Source organism: Oryx dammah, unplaced genomic scaffold (assembly GCF_014754425.2).
Source record: "Oryx dammah isolate SB20612 unplaced genomic scaffold, SCBI_Odam_1.1 HiC_scaffold_4, whole genome shotgun sequence".
NCBI lineage: Eukaryota > Metazoa > Chordata > Mammalia > Artiodactyla > Bovidae > Oryx > Oryx dammah.
Window position 1 is genome coordinate 31,257,065 of NW_024070188.1, and position 21,656 is coordinate 31,278,720.

Genomic DNA, 21,656 nt, shown 5'->3' on the forward strand with positions numbered 1-21,656 from the left:
TGACTTGGCTCCTAATCCACAGAACTCAGCTGAAACACTCAAGCCAATGAATAACAGGGTCCCAGTCATAAGCAGAAAATGCTCTTCCCTTTTTCTTCCTTCCACCTCACCCATGCAGCTCTGTGCAATCAGTCCTCATACAAAGGTTTGCAGAATTATCCAAGTGGAGGCCAGGTCTGCTGTTTCTTGGCCACATCTACCTTCCCAGAGGGTCGACCAGCATAGCTGAAGCATGCTGGACTGCGGAGCAGAGCTGGGAGAGGGGCGCCACAGCTGCTGGGAGCCAGGCCTTCTCGAACTCAGTTTCAGAGACCAAGAAACGGTCTTCTTACTTCAAACATGCAAACACTCTCCCTGTGAGGCAGCTGCCCTTTGAAGCTGTGGACCAGGGTGGAAATAAAAGCTCCTGTCTGAGAAAGGATAGGTTTCTTTCTTACACTCGCTGCTGACCATTCTATTTCCTGCTGGTTTTCTGCATGGACCCTCTGCCGGCAGCATAGGGGGAGCCTGCAGCAGCCGACGCAGCAGGGCCCGAGTGAAAGTGACTAACACCCCAGCCTCCACAGCTACCTCGGCCTCTGCAGCACCTTTCTCCAGCCTGACCTCCCCATGCTGCCTTTCCGCTGCTGCTGTGGGAGCCAAGCACGAAAGCCGGGCTGAACAGGCTGGTTGAAGAAAGGAGTGAGTCAGGTCTCAAGTCTCAGAAAAGCAATGTGGGCTGAATCCTGGTGCCAGGGGTTAAAGACCGCCCATGCATCTCACCCATAACACAGGCAGGAAAGCGATACAGCTAAACTCGAGTGGGACATTTGTATTCAGAGATCGTTTATGTTCACCCACATTGCCTGCTATGGTGCTGAGAATGCATTTAATATTTATGGACCCTTTGACATTTAAATAAGGCCTGGCCAGGGGAAAAGGAAAAGATAATAGGAGTTTTGCCAAATAGGACCAAGGAATGCAAATTTTTGAACTCTTAAATTTTTTTCTCTTCCATTATGGTTTATTATAGGGTACTGAATATAGTCCCCTGTGCTGTACAGTAGGTCCTTGTGGTTTATCTATTTTATATATAGTCATTTGTATCTATTAATCCCAAACTCCTAATTTATCCCTCCTCCTCCTTTCCCCTTTGGTAACCGTGAGTTTGTTGTCTTATATCTGTGAGTCTGTTTCTGCACATAAGTTCATTTGTGCCATATTTTAGATTCCACATATAAGTGACATCATATGGTATTTGTCTTTCTTTTTCTGACTTACTTCACTTAGTGTGATAAACTCTAGGTCCGTCCATGTTGCTGCAAGTGGCAAAATTTCATTTGTTCTTATGGCTGAGTAGTATTCCATCATATGTATACACACACACACACACACACACACACACACTCTGCATCTTGTTAAACCCATCATCTATTAATAGACAGTAGGGTTGTTTCCGTATCTTGGCTGTTGTGAATAGTGCTGCTATGAATATTGGGGTGCATATACCTTTTTAAATTATAGTTTTCTCCAGATATATGTACAGGAGTGGCTTTGCTGGATAATATAACTCTATTTTTAAATAATTATTTTTATAGAACCTTAGTCAATATCAGCCATAGATTGTCAATCTCCTATTTCTGACTCTTATTTTAGAAGTAAATGTATAATGTTATCCATACCAAGTATCTTGGATATCTGTTTCAATCAGTCTTGAAAGTCTACAGAGCTGAACTTCTGAGACCTTCTACTCTGGACCTATAGAGTACACAGATAATGCACTGACTGGCAAGAAGGAAATATTTTAACTTCTGTTTAATCTATGTTCTAATGTAGAACTGAGGAAAGGAATTAAGCTTTGTTCTTACTACTAGTAATAATATGACTAATATTTGCTATACATATTCCCAAGTACATGTGTGTAACATTTACAAATATAAATCTGATGGGGATGCAGGTTCTACTTTTGACTAGGGATAATTGGATTATATGATTTAAAAATGTGTGCTGGGGGACTTCCTTGGCGGTCCAGCAGTTAAGAGTCTGTGCTTCCACTGTAGGGAGGCAAGGGTTTGATCCCTGGTTAAGGAACTAGGATCCATCATGCTGAATGGTGTGGCAAAAAAAAACAAAAACGTTTGCTGAGACTTCTGCTTCTGACCAGTATGGAATGATAGAGACCGAATTTACCCTTCAATCTGAAACAGCTCCCAGAAAGAAACAAGTCTAGCAGAGAAGTTTTCACATGATATTCATGAATGAAAATGAGTTGAATGAATAACTGAAGCCCCCCAGGGAAGCCCAGGATGGTTAGATCACAGATGATGAGGTGTTAGGGCCCCAGTGCACCTTAGATCTGATATAGTTCACTTTCCTCACTATCTAGATGAGGAAAGTGAGGTCCAAAACCACACAGTGACTTCTCCAAAGTCCCTCAGCCCCTACTGGTGGAGTTACTGGGAATATTCTTTCCTATAAACCAGTCCTTGAGTCAAGCAAGACGATAAACCAGAGCCCCAAGCTGCAGAAGGACCTTTCTTAAAGGGCTAATTCCTGATATTCACAGAGCAGGGACAGGATGGAGTTCAGTGTGTTAAACGTAATGTGTTCAGAAACTAAATTAGGCACCAAGAATTATTGCAGACAAAGCCACTTGAAACTGAAGATATGGCCGGACATTGTGCAATTTTAGAAAAATGCCAAAACTTCCAGGTTGGACACAGAGACTAGAGGAAGATCACTGCTAATCTATGGTTGTCACCAAAGATTCCTCAAGACTCTACAGGAGACTGGATCAAAACATCTATCTACCTGAAAACTCCAGATAATTCTGGACCTGATCCAGACCAACCCCTATTTCTGAGGATAACCCGCAGGCCTGGGTCTGTCCTAAGAGTCGGGGTTGGGGGTGCGACACAGCGAGCAGTCTCATGTTGGGACCCGACTGCCCAACTGCCTGACTTGACCGGGACTCCACATGAAGAAGACCCAGTGCTGAGGGGACACTTGTCAGCGTTGGAGACCTTCAGACCACAAGACATGTGTGTCCCAGGAGGATCTCCCTGCCCTGGACTGAAGGAGCCCCTGATGTACCCAGTGGGCAGGAGCGCCCCCTCCCCCCAGGCCACCCCGTGGATTTGCCTGCTCTCGGCGATGGGTGCGTAGTCAGGCAGCCTCAGTGGCCTCGCTCTTCTGCTGAGGTTTGTCCTGGTTTCTCGTGGGAAGTGGCAGCTGTGGACGAACCCTTTCACTTTGGGTTTCTCCTCAGTTCAAACCCCTGCCTGCTTTTCAAAGTCCTTGAAAAGGCAGCCTAGCTCTTTCAAAGCACTTTTTCGGGGGCCAGAAAATTCTAAAACATGTCAATGACTGCCTGCTGTTGTCCTGAGTGTTTTAAGACTTGATCTGTACCCATTGTAGGAATGGACTTTGCCCATGGATGCCCCCTGCCATCTCTCCTACCACCCAGAGTATGTCTATGGGGTATACAGAGTGCTTGATTCTTGTTTCAAAGACTTCTTAGTAGCCTCACAGTTGGACAGAATTTTCAACAGTGACATTTGGGCTTCACCTGACAGAGAGAATGACAGAGTTTGAAAGTGAGTGGTGAGGAAACCAGAATTGAAAGAGACACGTGTACCCCAGTGTTCATCGCAGCACTGTTTACAATAGCCAGGACATGGAAGCAACCTAGATGTCCATCAGCAGACAAATGGTAAGAAAGTTGTGGTACACATACACAATGGACTCAGCTATTTAAAAGAATACATTTGAGTCAGTTCTAATGAGGTAGATGAAACTGGAGCCTATTCTACAGAGTGAAGTAAGCCAGAAAGAAAAACACCAATACAGTATACTAACACATATATATGGAATTTAAAAAGATAGTAATGATAACTCTGCATGTGAGACAGCAAAAGAGACACAGATGTATAGAACAGTCTTTTGGACTCTGTGGGAGAGGGTAAGGGTGGGATGATTTGGGAGAATGGCATTGAAACATGTATAATATCATATGTGAAATGAATCACCAGTCCAGGTTCCATGCATGATATAGGATGCTCGGGGCTAGTGCACTGGGATGACCCAGAGGGATGGTACGGGGAGGGAGGAGGGAGGGGAGTTCAGGATGGGGAACACGTGTACACCCATGGTGGATTCATGTTGCTGTATGGCAAAACCAATACACTATTGTAAAGTAATTAGCCCCCAATTAAAATAAATAAATTAAAAAATTAAAAATAAAAATAAATAAATAACTTACCTAGAATATGAAAAGCTCAGGAAGACTAACCCATTGTCCAGAAAAAATAAATAATCAATTGAAAATGAAGAGAAAAAAAAAAGATAAAGAACTGCAACAACAAAAAAAGAGAGTGGTGATTTAAATGAGACTTATACAGACTTCTCTGCCCTGGAATCTCTAGAAGGGGAGAATTCCCCTAAAAAGGAATCTAACAAGAGATGATTATACAACTTAAAGCAAGTCTCCTAAGCAAGACTGGCCATCTGATTTAAACTGGATTTGAAGTAAATCTTCTCTGCCTTCCCTGATGGCTCTGTAGCAAAGAATCCACCTGCCAGTGCAGGCGATGCGGCTTCAATCCCCAGGTCAGGAAGATACCCCTGAGAAAGAAATGGCAACCCACTCCAGTATTCTTGCCTGTGAAATCCCATGGACAGAGGAGCCTAGCGGGATACAGTCCATGGGATCACAAAAGAGTCAGACACGATTTAGAGACTACGCAGCAATAACTCCTTGGGCTCAGGACCCAGTCTGGAGGTGCCCTGAACCAACCTGACCCAGGGGTGGATGTACCCAGCCAAGCTACACCTGTGCTGTGCTCTCCCAGCACAGAATCGTCCCTTCAATTCATGAGCAGAGGCTGAATGCAGAGGCCTGGAATGGGAAAGGCACATTCCTGGTGGCCAGTGCCAGGAAAGTGATCTCTATGCACTAATGAGAGTGAACAGCACAGGGCTGTTGTTAGTCTCCACTTTATAGATCAGGAAACAAAGGTATTGAAAGAGCAAGTAAGACACCCACTGCCACAGGCTGAGTCAGCAGAAGACTGGGCCCAGGACACAGACTCTTGGCCTCCTGAGCCAGCATTTGGCTCTGCTTCTGTGCATTCAAGACATTTCCTGCTTCATCCATAGCAAGAGTTCTTTGAGACCTCATTCTGTGATTCCTGCCCTAACGCCCTCAGTTCTCCTGAGGTTTGCTCAACAGCCGGAGGCCCTGCCTTCCCTAGCCTCCCTTCCCGCCTCCCCTTGGCCGTCTTGTGGGGTGTCTAGCTCCAGCTGGCGTCTTACACACTCGTCCCAGTTGGCCTCCTCACTCACTCCAGCACATCCACCAGGTGGTCCCTGTGCCCTTGGCCTTGGCTGTGCCAGCAACTTATCCACACAGAGTGGCTCAGAAATGCAGCCCCGACCTGGGGTTCCCAGCCTCATTTCCTTCCCTGACGGCTTTGGCTGCCCACACTGGTCTCTCTGGTTTCTTGGGGCACTCCCTGCACCCTCTTCCTTGTCTCCTCTGCCTGGAAAGCCCTCCTCTTCCTGCATCTTCAGGGCTCTTTCAGGAGTTCAAGGCCCCTCCCAGCTCTTCGAGGGCTCGTGTTCCCTTCTCTACGATGTCCTCTTGTACCCCCAGAAGATACACTGTGGTCTCTCCAGCTGCCATTTGCCTCCAAACTTTGGCCCCAACTCTCACTAATTGCTCAAATTTGCATTTAAGGTAATGTGATAGGCCAGATTCTAAAACTACCCAAGGATTTCCTGTCTCCCCTCTTGTGTGCACACCATTTGAATATATTGGATTTTACTCTCATGATTAGGTTATGTTTTATAGCACAGCTGACTTTAAGGGCAGCTTCCCTTGTGGCTTAGCTGGTAAAGAATCTGCCTGCAATGCAGGAGACCTGGGTTCAATCCCTGGGTTGGGAAGATTCCCTGGAGAAGGGAAAGCCTACCCACTCCAGTATTCTGGGCTGCAGAATTCCATGGACTGTAGAGTCCATGGGGTCGCAAAGAGTTGGACACGACTGAGCAACTTTCGCTGACCTTAAGGGAGATTATTATCCCAGTGGCCCTGACTTAATCATAACAGGGACCTCAGTCCTGTGACCAAATTCTAGCACCAACAAGAAAGCGCTAAAAGTGCCCCATTTTCCCAGAACCTCCAGGCAAGAGCTCAGCAGGGTCAACACCTTGATTTCAACATGGTGTCACCCTGTGTCTAGAGCCCAGGCGTGCTGTACCAGCCTTCTGATTTATAGAACTTAACTGTGAACTCATAAATGGGTATTGTTCAAAGAGGTAAATTGGTAATTATTTTTGTGATGCTGTAGAAAACCAATATAAGTGAATACTGAATTGTGTTGGAGCTGTGGATTCTCCACATTTATCCTGGCACCTGCATCTCAGGTCAGCAGCTGCAGCCACACTTTGTTGACTGTCAGTCTTAGATTGCAGACTCCCAGCACAAGAGCCTGGCCGCCTGGTTCTCCCTGAATATAATTCAGCAACAGGTGACAGATTTAAAAGAGGGATTCTTGGTTTCCAGCACTCTGCTGCCAGCTGCAAGAGAACGATGAACTTGGCCTTTCTGCCCTCGGGGGCTTCTAATCTAGTAACAAACAGATAAAGAGTATAATACAAAGTAGATCAAGACAAGGGAAGTTATATCCAGTACTTGAAATCAAAAACTTCTTAGAGGAAGTGACATCGGAGCTGAACCCTGAAAGCTGAGTGGGGTTTTTACTTTAGGAATGAAAGTAGGAAATTGAGTAGATTTTTAAAGAAATAGTATGTCTGACATTTGACACATCAGGTGATTTAGAAATGAAACAGTATTCTGGGTCCATGGTGTGTGAAGGCTCTTGAATCATTGGGAGTAGTGTGTTTGGGCAACTTGGTGAGAAATTGGGGGCCATAGAAAGTTTAGAGGCTGGGGCGGGTAGAATCAAGGCTAACTGAGTATGTAGGATGGATTAAAGTAGAGGCGGGTAGGAAATGAGGATTGTTTGCAGACTGTGGGAGAAGAAAAGGTAAAAGTTAATCAGAGCCTGCATCGTTGGGACAGAGGAAGGAGAGAATGTCCTAGTCATGGGAGAAGATAAAAATTCCACCAGTGGAGCCACAAAATAAACATAGCATCCCGTGGGTCCATCCATCAGTCCCACCTTCCTCCACTCATTCCCATATTTAAGATGTGCTGTATGTCTCCTGTAGCCAATAATCTGTTCCAGGTGCTGCCCCAGAGGCAAACATCACGACATTTGAGGAAATATGACTGTGTTACCAAGAGGCAAATGTTAAGTCCTGTAAGAGAAGCGTGGCTGAAGAACTACAGGCTCAGGAGGGAGGAAGATGGCACCCAGCTGCAGCCACAGAGCCTTCGAGAAAAAATGACGTGGGGTCACTGTTTAACTTGTAGGTGACAGATTTAAAAGGAGAGGGGTCTTTGCGTCTCTCCTCTAACTACCAATGAAACTTCATCTCATCCCAGTACATACGCACCCCCACCCTCACCCACACATCCACCCACCACACACACACACATACACACAGTCAGCTGGAGCCGGCTGACTTGAACCCCACAATGACAAACATGGAGAAATAGTTATTCCTGCAAATGCTCAGTTGGGTTTTTCTAGAAGACAACTGGGGAGCCCTTAGACACTGGCTTCCTTCACTCACCTCCCTGACTGACCACCCGAGCTGTGATTGTTTTCATGAGCACACCGGCTAAGAGACACACAGCTTCGCTTTTGTTCAGCCACCACCAGACCAGCCAAGGGACGACTAGGCCAACAGGGCTCTTCCTCCTTCCCCCTCGGTTCTGGGTAAGCACACATCTTCCACCCTTACTTTAAAGGCAGACAATTTGTTTTTATCATTTGCCAACACAGCTGAGGATGATTATTAATTAATCAAAAACACTGACTTTTAACTTCCCACGCTCTCTCCAGAGATGCCCCAGTGACAGCGTGCATCTGGACTTCAGAGCTGTTTAGATAGAAGTGGGCACCATGCAGCAAAGACTTGGTGGTTTTTTTTTTCTGGTTTATTCTTTTTTAAAACACGACTCTAGTTTAATCCCATTTAACCAGTAAACTTGATTTTAAGGTGGTCCCATTTTGTGGGGTTTTCTATTGGTCTTTTTTATACAGCTTCCTTTGAAACCAGAAGTGCTGTGTCAGGATTTCACAAAAAGGAAAATAAGTTCAGAGCATTTTCTGTTCATCAAAAGCTCAGACCGAAGCACACGAGCAGCATGTTTCCATGAATAATGAAACACCATTGTCCTCCTCTGCTGGTGAGCTTCTGTGCTGGTAATGCCCTCCAAATTCAAGGTCTCAGCAAGGAGTACCTAACAGCTGCCGAGAGCAAGTTTGAAATGTTACAGTTGAAACATCACAGCAAAGGCTGATCTGATTCAATGAGCTGAGGTTTAAGCGACAGTCTCTTCCCCTCAGTTCTAAGATGGCGCTGCTGAGGAGTCATCCTCCCCTCTCTGAACTTGAGCTTTGTGGCCGTACAGTGGTTTTCAGTGAAAAAAGAAAGGGGCGGCAGAAGATCGCTTGCCTCAAATTACACATCAAAGCCTAATGGCTACCTCTAGAGTGAGACGTGGGGTGTGCGCCCTTGGCTTCACCACGTGGCAGAGGCTAGAGTGAAAATTCGGTGCCTTTTTAGGGGCTGTACCTAAAAGAAGATTTACAGAAGAAGACTGAAGATTTTAAGCAAAACCAAGCTTGGGAGGCAAGTGAGCTTCCCTTCCATTCAGCGAGGCCCACATCTTCGAAATCTCACTGAAGACTCTGTTGGGAGTGCGTTGTCTTGTAAGTGCAACTGTGCCAACTTGGGATAGGTGTTTTGTGAAACATGGAGTGGAGTCCCCCTCCCCTCCGCATGAGCCTGCTCCCCTTCCCGCCGCTTCTCTTCCTCCTCCTCACTGATCTATGTTCCCCCCAGCCCATTTAAGACAACTCCTGGGCTTGCCAGTGCGCAAACCATCCAGGCTTTATTGCTTCTCTTTGCCCACCTGCCACCGGTCTCTTCGTCCTTGTCATTGTTCTTCAACAGCTCCACTGGAGGCGTTCGAGGGAAATAAAAAGATAAAAACTCCAGCTTGTCACAGTCCATTTGCTTCTTGTCAACAGCTCCGCTAAAAGGCAGAAGAGGAAGCTATTGGCCAAGATAAGAGTTTAGATAAGGTTTGGGGATTATCTGTAGAATTTCATTTATTCGAGGTTACCCTCCTAAGCACCTGAGGATAATGGGGGAAGGGTGGGGTATGTTTATCAAGCACCTGTTTTTAGGAAGTTAAGAGCAAGATTCTTCAGTCATTTCTAAGAGCTGGTCAAAATAACTCGAGATAAAACTATCATAGCTCCTTTATACCTTGTTGACATAAAACTAGCAAGCAGCTAACTATCCACTCCATTGTTAAGCTCCCTGAAGCCGACTGACTCTGGAAGTGGAGAATTTCCTATCTCTTGTTAGGCAAGGAAAGAATTTAACTCACTCGGGTTCATAGGGGTCCATGACAGCCCTGCCGTTCCTTTGAATGGCTAGGAAGAAGCAAATTGAATAGAAAAGTAGAGGTCTTTGATTACAAGTAATAGAAAACAACTGAAACTAATTTAAGTCAAAAAGATCAATTTATTGTAAAGACACAGCAGAGAACCTCAAGGGACCCAAGGGCCAAGTCTCTGCAAGTGCTGAGGCTGAGGCCACCAGGCTTTAGGTCTCTCAGTCCACCTCACAGTCTCTCCTTAAAAACACTGTCCATCCTCTTCAGTCCTCTCATTTATACCTTAACCCTCCCCCTTGTCCTACCCCTTCCCCTCCATGTGCAGGGGAAAGCAGAGCTGATCCAAGCTCCCAGATTTCCACTTTCACAGGGCTAACCAGCAAAGGAACAAAGACCAGTCTCTTCTGGTAACAGAAGAAAGAGCATCTGATTGGCCCAGCTTGAGAGAAGTATCTACCTTTGGCCCAGTCAGCTCTGATGGGGTCGTGGTTATAAATATGGCTGCTGGTTCAGAGAGAGCCAGTGCTCAGAAAAAGTGTGGGGTGATGAGGTAGGACCACTCAACATTTATTAATCCAGCAACAACAAAAAAGGGCCATTGTACCTGTTTCCCTCATACTTAAACCATCTAGAGGAAAACCTACACATGTAGGAAGACAATTAAAATCTTTTAGTGCTAATTACTGTGAGCATAAAAACCCTGATTAGAATGAGCTCTTAGGAAATAACCAAAATGGCCCATCCCTCCAGTTGAATAGATAAATACATTAAGGATGGGCATAAAATGGAGCCCACAACACAGCGGTGAAAATTAATGAGCTACAGCTACACATTTCAATATGGAAGAGTCTTGAAAGTATAATGATGCATGAAAAAAGCACGTCACAGAAAAATAAATCCAGATGTTTTTACTTATGTGAGGTTCAGAAACATGCAAAATTGGACCGTGTATTATAATGTAGTCTTCTATGTGTTTATGGTAAACTATAAAGAAAGAAAAGAAAATTATAGACTAAATTCAGGTCACCTGTGAGGTGGAGAATGAAAATGTGCTTGGGAACAGATAAACGCAGAACTTCAAAAGTGTCAGTAATGTTATTTGTTAAGCTGAGTGGTAGATGTGATGGCAATAATTTTGTTATGATTTAATATGTGCTTATCTACTCTTTTTATGTTCATATATTTTATAATTTAAATATATATATATATATAAATGAATGCCCTTATACAAAATTCTAAGGAGACCATTTCTCTGTCCTGGGTAATGGCCAGTGGTATTGTGTTTGCCTGATCGTGGGGCAGTGGTGAGTAATTCCATTTGTAAAATGGTTTTCCAGTTTCTATCCATGTGACAACCACCCTCACAAGGAAAGTATCTGGGTTGGCCTGTCAGCACTGTGGCCCAGAGAGTGCATAAGGTATAGCCAGGCTTTTCTTGGGTCCTTTGTCCTGGATGTCAAGGCAATTATTCACCTCTATTCCCAGGTCAAATGTCCCAACCATCTCTACCCAAGAAAGCTACCTACCTGTGAGCATTCCCATCAAAACATGATTACAGGGCCTAAGTTCCCACCTGAGTTGTACTTCTACCCTTTTGGCTCTCTTAGGGGCACCATGGCAGTTGTCAAGAACAAGCACCATACGAAAGGAGGCAAAAAGGGAGCCAAGAAGAAAATGGTTGACCCATTTTTTAAGAAAGATTAGTATGATGTGAAAGCACCAGCTATGTTCAATATAAGAAATACTGGGAAAACATTGGCCCTGGAACTCAAGTAATTAAAATCACATCTGATGGCCTCAAGGGTTATATTTTTGAAGTGAGTCTTGCTGATCTGCAGAATGATGAAGTTGCATTTAGGAAATTCAAGCCAATTACTGAGGATGTTCAGGGAAAAAAACTGCCTGATTAATTTCCATGACATGGATCTTACCCACGACAAAATGTGCTCCGTGGTCAAAAAATGTCAGACCATGATTGAAGCTCACATTGATGTCAAGACTACCTACCAGTGGTTACTTGCTTCATCTGTTCTGTGTCGGTTTTACTAAAAAATGCAACAGTCAGATTTGGAAGACCACTTATGCCCAGTACCAGTGGGTGCATCAGATGTGCACGAAGGTGATGGAAATCACAACCTGAGAGGTGCAAATGACTTCAAAGAGGTGGTCAGTAAATTGATTCCAACAGCATTGGAAAAAACATAGAAAAGACTTGCCAGTCTATTTATCTACTCCATGATGTCTTCTTTAGAAAAGTAAAAATGCTGAAGAATACCAAGTTTGAATTGGGGAGAACTCATGGAGTTACATGGTGAAGGTAGTAGTTCTGGGAAAGTGACTGGGCATGAGACAGGTGCCAAAGTTGAACAGGTCCAAGAAGGTTTAAAATGCAGTCCTTTAATGATGACAGATAAAAGATCTTACTTTTGAAAAATAAAACCACGATGACAAACCGACAGTTTCTTACAAGGTTAGACATAGAACTACCATATGGCCCAGCAATTCTATTCCTGGCATATATTCCACAGAATTGAGAGCAGGGACTTGAACAGATACTTGCACACCCGTACACACAGCATCATTACCCACAATAGCCAAAAAGTGGAAACAACCCCAGTGTCCATGAACAGATGAATGGATAAAGAGATATGGTACATCCAGAGAATGGAATATTATTCAGCCATGAAAAGGAATGAAATTCTGACACATGCTACATGTGGATGAACCCTGAAAACGTTACGCTTAGTGAAGTGAGTTAGACACAGAAGGATAAATATTGTATGATGCCATTTATGCAAGATAACTGGCATGGGCAGATTCATAGACAGAAAATAGAATGGTGGTTACCAAGGGCTGGGAGAATGGGGAAGAGGAAGTTATTATTCGATGGATACAGAATAATATCCAGAATGTATGTTAGGGATGATGAAAAGGTTTGGGCGTAGATAGCATGGTGGTTACACATTATAAATACTTTTAGTACCACTGAATTGTACACTTAACAAATCTTAAGATGATAAATTGTTGTTCAGTGGCTCAGTCATGTCCAACTCTTCGTGACCCCGTGGACTGCAGCATGCCAGGCTTCCCTGTCCTTCACCATCTGCCGGAGTTTGCTCAAACTCATGTCCATTGAGTCGGTGATGCTATCCAACCATCTCCTCCTGCCCTCCATCTTTCCCAGCATCAGGATATTTTCCAGTGAGTCAGCTCTTCACATCAGGTGGCCAAAGTATTGGAGCTTCAGCTTCAACATCAGTCCTTCCAATGAATATTCAGAGTTGATTTCCTTTAGGATTGACTAGTTTGATCGCCTTGCTGTCCACGGGACTCTCAAGAGTCTTCTCCAACACCACAGTTCCAAAGGATCCATTCTTTGGCACTCAGCCTTCTTTATGGTCCAACTCTCACATCTATACATGACTACTGGAAAAACCCTAGCTTTGACCATATGGACTTTTGTTGTTAAATATTATGTGTATTTTACTACAGTTTAAAAAAACCGCAGTTAAAGAGCACTGGGAAAGACATACATTTGGATAGAGGAAAATGCTACAGGGCAGGGGAAGGTAGATAAGTGCACAGCATTTTTTTTTTCTGTGCTAGTTCCACACAGAGTATTGAGACATCACTTTACTTCTAGTCCAGTCCTGCAGCCTGGGACCATCATTTCCAATATTCTCAGTGTGGCAAAATGAGAACATATGTGTGCCTCAGGGCATGTGATATCATGGAGTCCCCTCTGCGGGGGAAGCAAGTCCATAGGGCCAGTGCTAAGCCCCCAACTTCCTCCTGCCTGGACAGTAGAGGTGGGCCAGGGAGAGGACTTAACACAGCTCTGTGTTCCCAATTCGTCAACACTACATTTGGCAGCTGGTTGTTGTTCAGTGTTTTGGAGGAAGAGAAGCAAAGATGTGTGTGGTTAAGACCCATCTTCTGTTTGCTTTTAGTTTTCTGGGACCAAGTGGTTGCCTCTGACACGGAGAATGTCCTTCTTTGTTTAAACAGCAGAGATCATCCCCAGATCCACAGAATGGTGGGTAGGTCAGGAGTTGGGCTATAAGTAACAACATACAGCTGGAGAGGCCTGTGCCAAAAGGGGACCTCTGGAGGGAGCTGGGGCCTCATACCAGGGGCCCAGGCCACGTTGTGACCTCCAAGGGCCCTGGGCACCGGGGCCTTTGTCAGCCCCTCCCATCATAATAATATCAATATTTAAATATTTAAAATGTAACTTTAAATTCTTCTACATTTTTTCCTCTTTTAGACTAAATTTAATTGATTTCTGTGGGCCCTAAACATTTGGGTTTTTTTTGAATGTCAGAAAAAAATTAAAAGTTTCATCAGCCCCCAGAAGTATCTCTGCCCTAGCACTGTGCTTCCTGTGCGTGACCTGAGAGGGCCTGGAGCACGCCTTTTTGTCTTTCTTCCTCTTGGGGTTATTCTTCTGATGCAGGAAGAGACTTTGAGATCATCTGTGCCACCTCCTGTGCAGGCAGAAGTCCCACTAAGGCAACCTCCAGGGGGATCACGCAGTCTCTGCCTCCAGCCATGGGATCCAAGCAGCCCCTCTAAGTATAATCAAGTTCTTAATATTGAGCTCTTGAGCGAAAGCCTTCATCCCTGTAACTTTCAGCAGCTGCTTCTAACTGCACTCAACTGGGTCAACACAGAGCAAGTTTTAAGTCCTTTAAAGATCTGACACAACTCCCATGTGTCATCTCTACCCCTCAACCCAAGTTCTCGGCTCCAGGTTAAGCACCCTGAGAGCTTGCGTGGCAGGATCTATAAACCCTCGTCTGCTGAGCACCCTCCTTTGGACAGATACTGATGCCCCTCAGATGTGGCCTGATCTGATCACGCCTGTCCTCTCTGCCACAGCATGTCTTGTGCTAGTGCCACTTACTAGTAATAGACCACGCGGTTGGCGTGTACTAAGCTGGGATCCCTTATGCCCCATGGTTCTCTGTTCCGTCCCACACTGAGGGTGGGCTTCACCGGTGACTCAGTGGTAAAAGATTTGCCTACCAGTGCAGGAGATGCGGGTTTGATCCCTGGGTCAGGAAGATCCCCTGGAGAAGGAAATGGCAACCCAATCCAGTATTCTTGCCCAGGAAACCCCATGGACAGATGAGCCTGGAGGGCTACAGTCCATGGGATCGCAAAGAGTCAGACACAACTTAGCGACTCAAGCTGAAATTAACCCAGTCTATCCCAGTCTCTCCTCAAGCCATTCATCTCTTCAGCTTAGAGACATGGTGTGTCGTCTTTGACTTAGTTCATCATGATCTGTCAAGATCTTTATTCTGTCCTCTGGGACAGAGGCAGTCCTTTCCATGTTTGGCTCTCCACAGATTTGACAAGTATGCTTTCTTGGTCTTAAACCCAACATGGCAGGGACCAAAACCTCTATTTTCAAATTTGCCATTGTTTTTCTGTTACTGAAGGTTGAGTCTGGACCCTGAAATGGCTGAAACAAAGACATTTTCATTTTGGTTTTGTGATTGACTTTTGCCTTCTAGGAAAGAAAGAAAGTAGCTCTTGGAGTCAATTTGTCCTTTGTTCTGGAAGGAACACTTGGATGATTATTTCCTTTTTTAAAAAAGATATCAGGTATAGGGCTAGATGTTATGGGACAACCTTCCAGGAGAGATGATCTATCCTGGTCAGGTGCGGCGGAGCAGTGCTTTAGTGAGAGGAGGCTGGGAAAGGTAGTGATGATGAGGAAGGCCAGTGCCATATGGGGCAGCTGATACCCACTTGAAGTTTCTTCTTCTGCTCTGTAATTCCTTCGTGTTAGCCCGGAGTTCTCAGTCGATGCTGTTAAGCTGTTGTTTTCACTGTGTTCCAGAGAACCTTGAGGGTCCTTAGGAGGAACAGAGGCAGCTAGTGCTGACCAAGAGTGAGAGACAATAAGAAATGACCAGATGAATCTGGGGACCAGGACATACTCCTCGGGAGTCCTCCGAAGGCAAGAGGTGGACTGGGAACACAGCTGGGTTTTCTGACATGGGTTATTCAGGGGAGGGTGGCCCGCAAGGGCAGGAGAATGTGGGATGTCCAGGTTACGTGAGCTCAGCCACAGGAGGACATCTTTCAGACACTGTCAATTTAACGTTCAATATTAGCACATAAGTAACATGTTCTGGGTGCAGACCTGGGGAATTCACCTAGCCCCACACCACTTTAGCTGTCTTGTTCCCATCCTACCCACTTGCCTTCATCTTTATGGTCTATAGATTTGGGGAGTTTCTTTTTGATCACAAAAGTTATCTGTATTCCACATGAAAATCCAAATGATCCAGAAGCCAACTGGAAAACATTTTATCCAATGTTATATTAAAATCAAGATGCACCAGGCCTACATTATTTGCCAGCTCTCTTTGGCAAGGAGGCATTTGTTGGCTTGGCAGGCTATCTGCCTTCTTGTCAGCACTGGCTCCCTGTCCCAACTCTAGAGTGTGGTCCTGAAGTCCATGACCTTAAGCATCCTGAATAAACAGGATGTGAGCAGACACTTGAACTAGTAGGCGAAGCCCATTTGCTTTTAAGTTCCTCCAGGTGGTGGTGTCCCTTAGCAATAGTATTGGAGGTCGCAGCCAGGGTTTTATGAGTGAGAATGGATATAGCATCTAGAACAATATTCTGTTACTATGTATGGGAAAATGTAGACTTTTAAATTTCTACACAGGAGGTAGTAGAGATCTGCTGCTTTTTGGAAGATGGGTGGGGGTGGGGGGTGGGGCACTGCGCTGCATGGCTTGTGGGATCTTAGTTCTCCCACCAGGTATTGAACTTGGGCCCTCGGCAGCGAGAGCAGAGTCCTAACCACTGGACTGCCAGGGACTTCCTGAGACCTGTTGCTTTCAACTTCCTTACATCCTTTCCTCTTTTGCAGACAGTGCCCCGGTTCTCTTTTGGGGAACCACTTCTCCCACATCCTTAACCCCAGTGGTATGTGATGGGCCACCCAATGCCCTGGCTCTTTGAGTGAGCATGTAACCTAGACCTAGACAACAGCGACATGCCGTCCTATCACAGTGATCTCAGAGAGGGTCAGGCGGGTCAGTGGGCCAACTGTGGTCAGTCCCAGGTTTTTTGCCTGTGTTATCAGTAAGGAAGGGACTTTATGTGCAGGACTGCTCCACTGGGAGAAGTCAGCCTGAATCCAAGTGGCAACATTTGCCCCCACAGAGGAGCCCTGGGCCAAGCTGAGATGGAGAAACTCAGGTGCCAGTGATCCTGTTTGCTTATAGGAATCCCACCATACCTGAAGCCATCCCTGGAATTCTCCATCCAAACCAATTTGAATTAGTTGTCACTAACAACTAAGATGCTAGAATAAGGAAGGTTATTCTTTTGACAACGGCACTAAAAAATATCTTCCTTAGAAAATAACTGGCTTTGTAGTTGTATTTTGTTTATTCTATGCTGAATTTATCAATTATTAGATATAATGAGTAGGAGAGATCAAATGAGGCTATTTTGAATTATTGTACAAGTGATATTTGGGGGTTTTAAGTTCATATAAATTTTATAATACTCAGGCAACAATAGGGCAAGGTAAACATGAGGAAAGGTGGTTCCCATGCAGTGTCCAAATTATTGGAAAAACATTTAATTCTTTAGTTTATGACCATTATATTAACTATCCCAGTCAACTCCCAGGTAGCTTAAGTGATAAAGAAACTGTCTGCCAATGCAAGAGCCACAGGTTCGACCCCTGGGTGGGGAAGATCCCCTGGAGGAGAAAATGGCAACCCACTCCAGTATTCTTGCCTGGGAAATGCCATGGACAGAGGAGCCTGGTGGCTTACAGTCCATGGGGTCTCAAAGAGCCGGACACAACTGAGCGTGCAAGCACTACAACGGGGACAGACACTGATTGAGAAGATCCAGAGGTTTGGGCCTTCGGGAGGCAGTGTCTGGGAGTATTTGGATCACCTGAGAGTATCAACTCCTTAGTTCACACTACCAAAAGGAAAGGAAGTATATCAGACCAACAGCGTGTGCGCGTGCGTGCTAAGGCGCTTCCGCCATGTCTGTGATTCTGTGCATCCCTATGGACCGCAGCCCACCAGGCTCCTCTGTCCATGGGATTCTCCAGGCAAGAATACTGGAGTGGGTAGCCATGGCCTCCTCCAGGGTACTTTACATTAAATGCAGTTAAACGCATTCACATGCACTTAAATATAGGAAATATTGCCTTTCCTCACAGAGTGAGCACAGCACCTGCAGTCATCATCTGGTTTAGATACTCTCAGTGCCACACTTCATGCATTATTTTTTCCTAAACCTCTGGGAAAATGCCCTTTTTTGCAGTGTGTGTGTTTAAGTTTGATTTTCTTAAGCCTTTGTTGACAGACAGGTATGATCCAGGCCTCAGACTAGGAGACAGGGAAGCCCAAATTTTATTTCAGGTATGATACAGAGTCCTCATGTGGCCCTGAAAAAGCCATTTAACCTCGTGGCCTCAGTTTCCCTGTCTGACAACTAAGGCTCATAATCCAAATCTAGATACCTCCCTAGACTGCTGTATGCATTAATTACTGTTTATTGTGCAAGTGGAAGTTGGGCTGTGTTAATTATTATTATCATTTCTGGGTCTTCCAGCCAAGTTGAAGCCAAGCCCTTGCCTCGCTTTTAGTTCCTGAGATCTGACAAGGTACAGCCCCAGGCAGTGAGGAGGACCATAAATCAAGGCTAATCAGCAGATTTATGCATATCTCACCACAAGGGACTGGCCCCAGGAGGCTCTGCCAGCCACAGGCTTTGGTTCTGGGGTTCCTGGGCAGCCCAGAGACCCACAGGCTTTACCAGGACATTGTTCTAACAGGGCAAGTATTATGAGGCTGCTGCCACACTCCTGTCCCTCACCTCTTTGTGTACCTGCCATTTAATTTACTAAGGAGTCTGGAGATCAATAAGAGATGCTTACCCTGTCATTACACAAGGCCCTAAATTGCAAGTTGCAGGTGGAGAAGCTTCAGAAGTATTGTGATCACTCAGGAAGAAAGATGACTAATCGCTTTCTTCTGGTCACTTATTCGGCTTATGACTTTGGTTTCTACTCTAAGTACAACAGTTATCAGATCTCCATGTAAGTAGGGAGCTAAGAGTTGGTACATACAGCTCCCCTGACTACACCTGCGGGTTCTGCTGCTTTATCTAGTCCTGGACGCCTCGTAGTGATTTTCCCCGCCACCATTTAAAGTTCAGGATGCGGGTGAAGGAGAGAAAGCTCACCTCACCCCACCTTCTGCCAACAGTGATCAGCATCAGGATCACTGTTGAGCCTCCAGGAGGCACCCTACTTTTAACCCTTTGCAGGAAGGCTAATCTCCTCCTATCCAGGGCAAGTTGGATAAACAGTTCCAAGTTTGGATCTTGGCCACGTGCAGAACCCTAGAACCCACTGGGGCATTGCAATGACCCAGTCCATGAATGTCTGGAAGAACAGAGGGGCACAGATGCATCTCATATCCGGTGTCATCTCATTCGGCAGAGGCTGGAACAGTCTGATTTTAGGGAAATCCTAAACCCCCAGTCAAGCATCGTGCTTAATCTACTGAGGACTGAATCCCATTGTCCAAATGGAGGTCACATCCCTGCCTGTGTGCTTGACATCCTTGTCAGGGAACGTGCCCACATCTGTTCGCACTGATTCATAATCATCTCCTTCCAAATTTAGTTCTTGATGCTGATACCACCAGCCCCCATTCACCCCACAAGCCCCAGCCCTCACTTTCCCTGCCTCTGCAATACCCCTGCAAACCAGCAGGTCCCACGCGGCTCTTTTGTCTGCTCAGCACAGCAGGCAGACAGCAGGGGTACTGGTGAGTGCTAGTTAACTGATTAATGATTATAAAGCACTTTGAAAGCATAAAGAACTAGATAAATGCCAAGTATTATTGTTATTAATGCTGAGGAGGCTGTTTAGTCATCCTTGGCCTTGAACTCAGCTCACTGCCCCCACTGTGGCCGCAGGCTGATATGTGAACTAGGATGAGAACCCTCCTCCTCCCTGCAGGCGCTGTTTCACACTGAGTCAGTGACCAAGGTGAAGGGCAGGGGCCAGGAAACCTCTCCTCGTCTCCCACCTGCTCTCGAAGCACTGCCTGCTTTGTGGCTGTCATGCTAACATTTACCGAAAGCCAGGCTCTGAAACTGCCTCTCTTGTTTCCCATTCACCTGTTTGGTAAGTTCATTTGAGTTCTTGATTATGGTGATTAGGGCATCTTTGTGTGCACACAGGATGGATACCAGAGTCAAGGCCTACTTTCCATTAGCGGCTGGACTCACTTGTTCACATGATCTGACCATTCTCTTGTCTGTGTATTTTTGAGGGCTGCACTCATCTCTAGATGCCCCTAAGTACATGTGCTCATTTGACAGAGCAGCTCTGTGTGCTGGAGAAGACAGGTGGTGGTTTCTCCATTTCATAGACATAAGAGCCAGGGGCCTCTGGATCCTGCTGATGGGATCAAGGTGCACCCAGCTCTCTTGCACCCAACACTCAGCAGTGCCCTCTGCCAGCAGCAGACCCCAGACATCTGGCAGGATGTTCCAGGAGATGGCGAAGAGCCTCCACAACACAAGACCTTAGAATTCATCCATGCAATGGCCTCCTTTCAAAGATGACAAAACCGAGGTCCCCAGAAGTCAAATTACTGGTCTAAGATGACAGCGCCAGTGAAGGAGTGAGGCTTGAGCCCAGCCTTTGGCCAGGCTTCTTCCTTCTTCAGTAGCCATTTGTAATTCAGAGTGGTGAGGCTTCAGCTGGCTTCATATTCTTTGTACTTTTCAGTGTTTTCCATATTTTCCTTCTGAAACAATACACACAATCTGAAAGCAAATTATTGCCCCAAGTGGATAACCACGGGTGTGGGGTGCTGCCTTCCTCTCCCCTGAGCACAGAACTCTTCTCGGGTGAGCAGATGGTCTTTCAGTAGAGGCTCAGAGGAGGCAGGCATTGCCGGTTTTCTTAGTGCTTTGAACTGCCATAGGAAAACACTGCAGTCTAGGTGGCTTATAAACACCAGGCATGTACAGCTCCCAGTTCTGTAGGTTGGAAGTCTGCAATCAGGGTGCCCCCACTGTCAGATGAGGGCGTCCTCCAGTCTGCAGACTTGTGGCCTCATGGTAGAAGGGGCTGGGGTGCTATGGAGGCCCCCCTTTAAAAATATTTTTTATTTATTTGTTTTAATTGGAGGATAATTACAATCTTGTGGTGGTTTTTTCCATACATCAGCATGAAATCAGCCACAGGTGCACATGTGGCCCCCCATCCTGAACCCCTCTCCCACCTCCCTCCCCACCCCCTCCCTCTGGGTTGTCCCAGGGCACCGACTTGAGTGCCCTACTTCATGCATTGAACTTGCACTGGTCATCTTTTTACATATGGTAATATACATGTTTCAATGCTATTCTCTCAAATCATCCCACCCTCACCTTCTCCCACATAGTCCAAAAGTCTGTTCTTAACATCTGTGTCTCTCTTGCTGTCTTGCATATAGTATCATCGTTATGGTCTTTCTAAATTCCATATATATGCATTGATATACTGTATTGGTATTTCTCTTTCTGACTTACTTCACTCTGTATATTAGGCTCCAGTTTCATCCACCTCATTAGAACTGACTCAAATGTGTTCTTTTTTATAGCCGAGTAATACTCCATTGTGTATATGTACCACTACTTCCTTATCCATTTGTCTGCTGATGGACATCTAGGTTGTTTCCATGTCCTAGCTATTGTAAACAGTGCTGCAGTGAACATTGGGGTACACGTGTCTCTCTCAGTTCTGGTTTTGGAGGCCTCTTTTTAAAGAGCACTGATCCCATTCTTGAGGGCTCCACCTTCACAACCTACGCACCTCCCAATCCTAACACATCACACTGGGCATTAGGGTCTCAACATACAAATTTGGGGGCACACACACCTTCAAACCATGGCACTGCCTGTCTTCTCCCAGCTTAGTTCACCCAAGGAGGCGTCCCAACAGACCTAGTACTTGTTTCTAGCTCTACACCCTCAAAGGTGGGGCCATGTGCCCTGGGGGTGGGAGGGACAGTTAATCCGAACCTACAGCCGGGGCACAGCCTCTCCAGACAGGGCCACTGCTGCTGTGATGACA

At 45.7% G+C, this 21,656-nt stretch overlaps 1 protein-coding gene and 1 pseudogene across 1 annotated transcript in view; both read left to right on the forward strand.

The window, feature by feature from the left end:
• The window catches only part of ATG5 (autophagy related 5), a 171,559-nt gene that overhangs the window by 134,359 nt on the left and 15,544 nt on the right, over window positions 1-21,656 (forward strand). The window lies entirely within an intron of this gene.
• Window positions 9,579-12,138, forward strand: LOC120862883 (annotated as a pseudogene).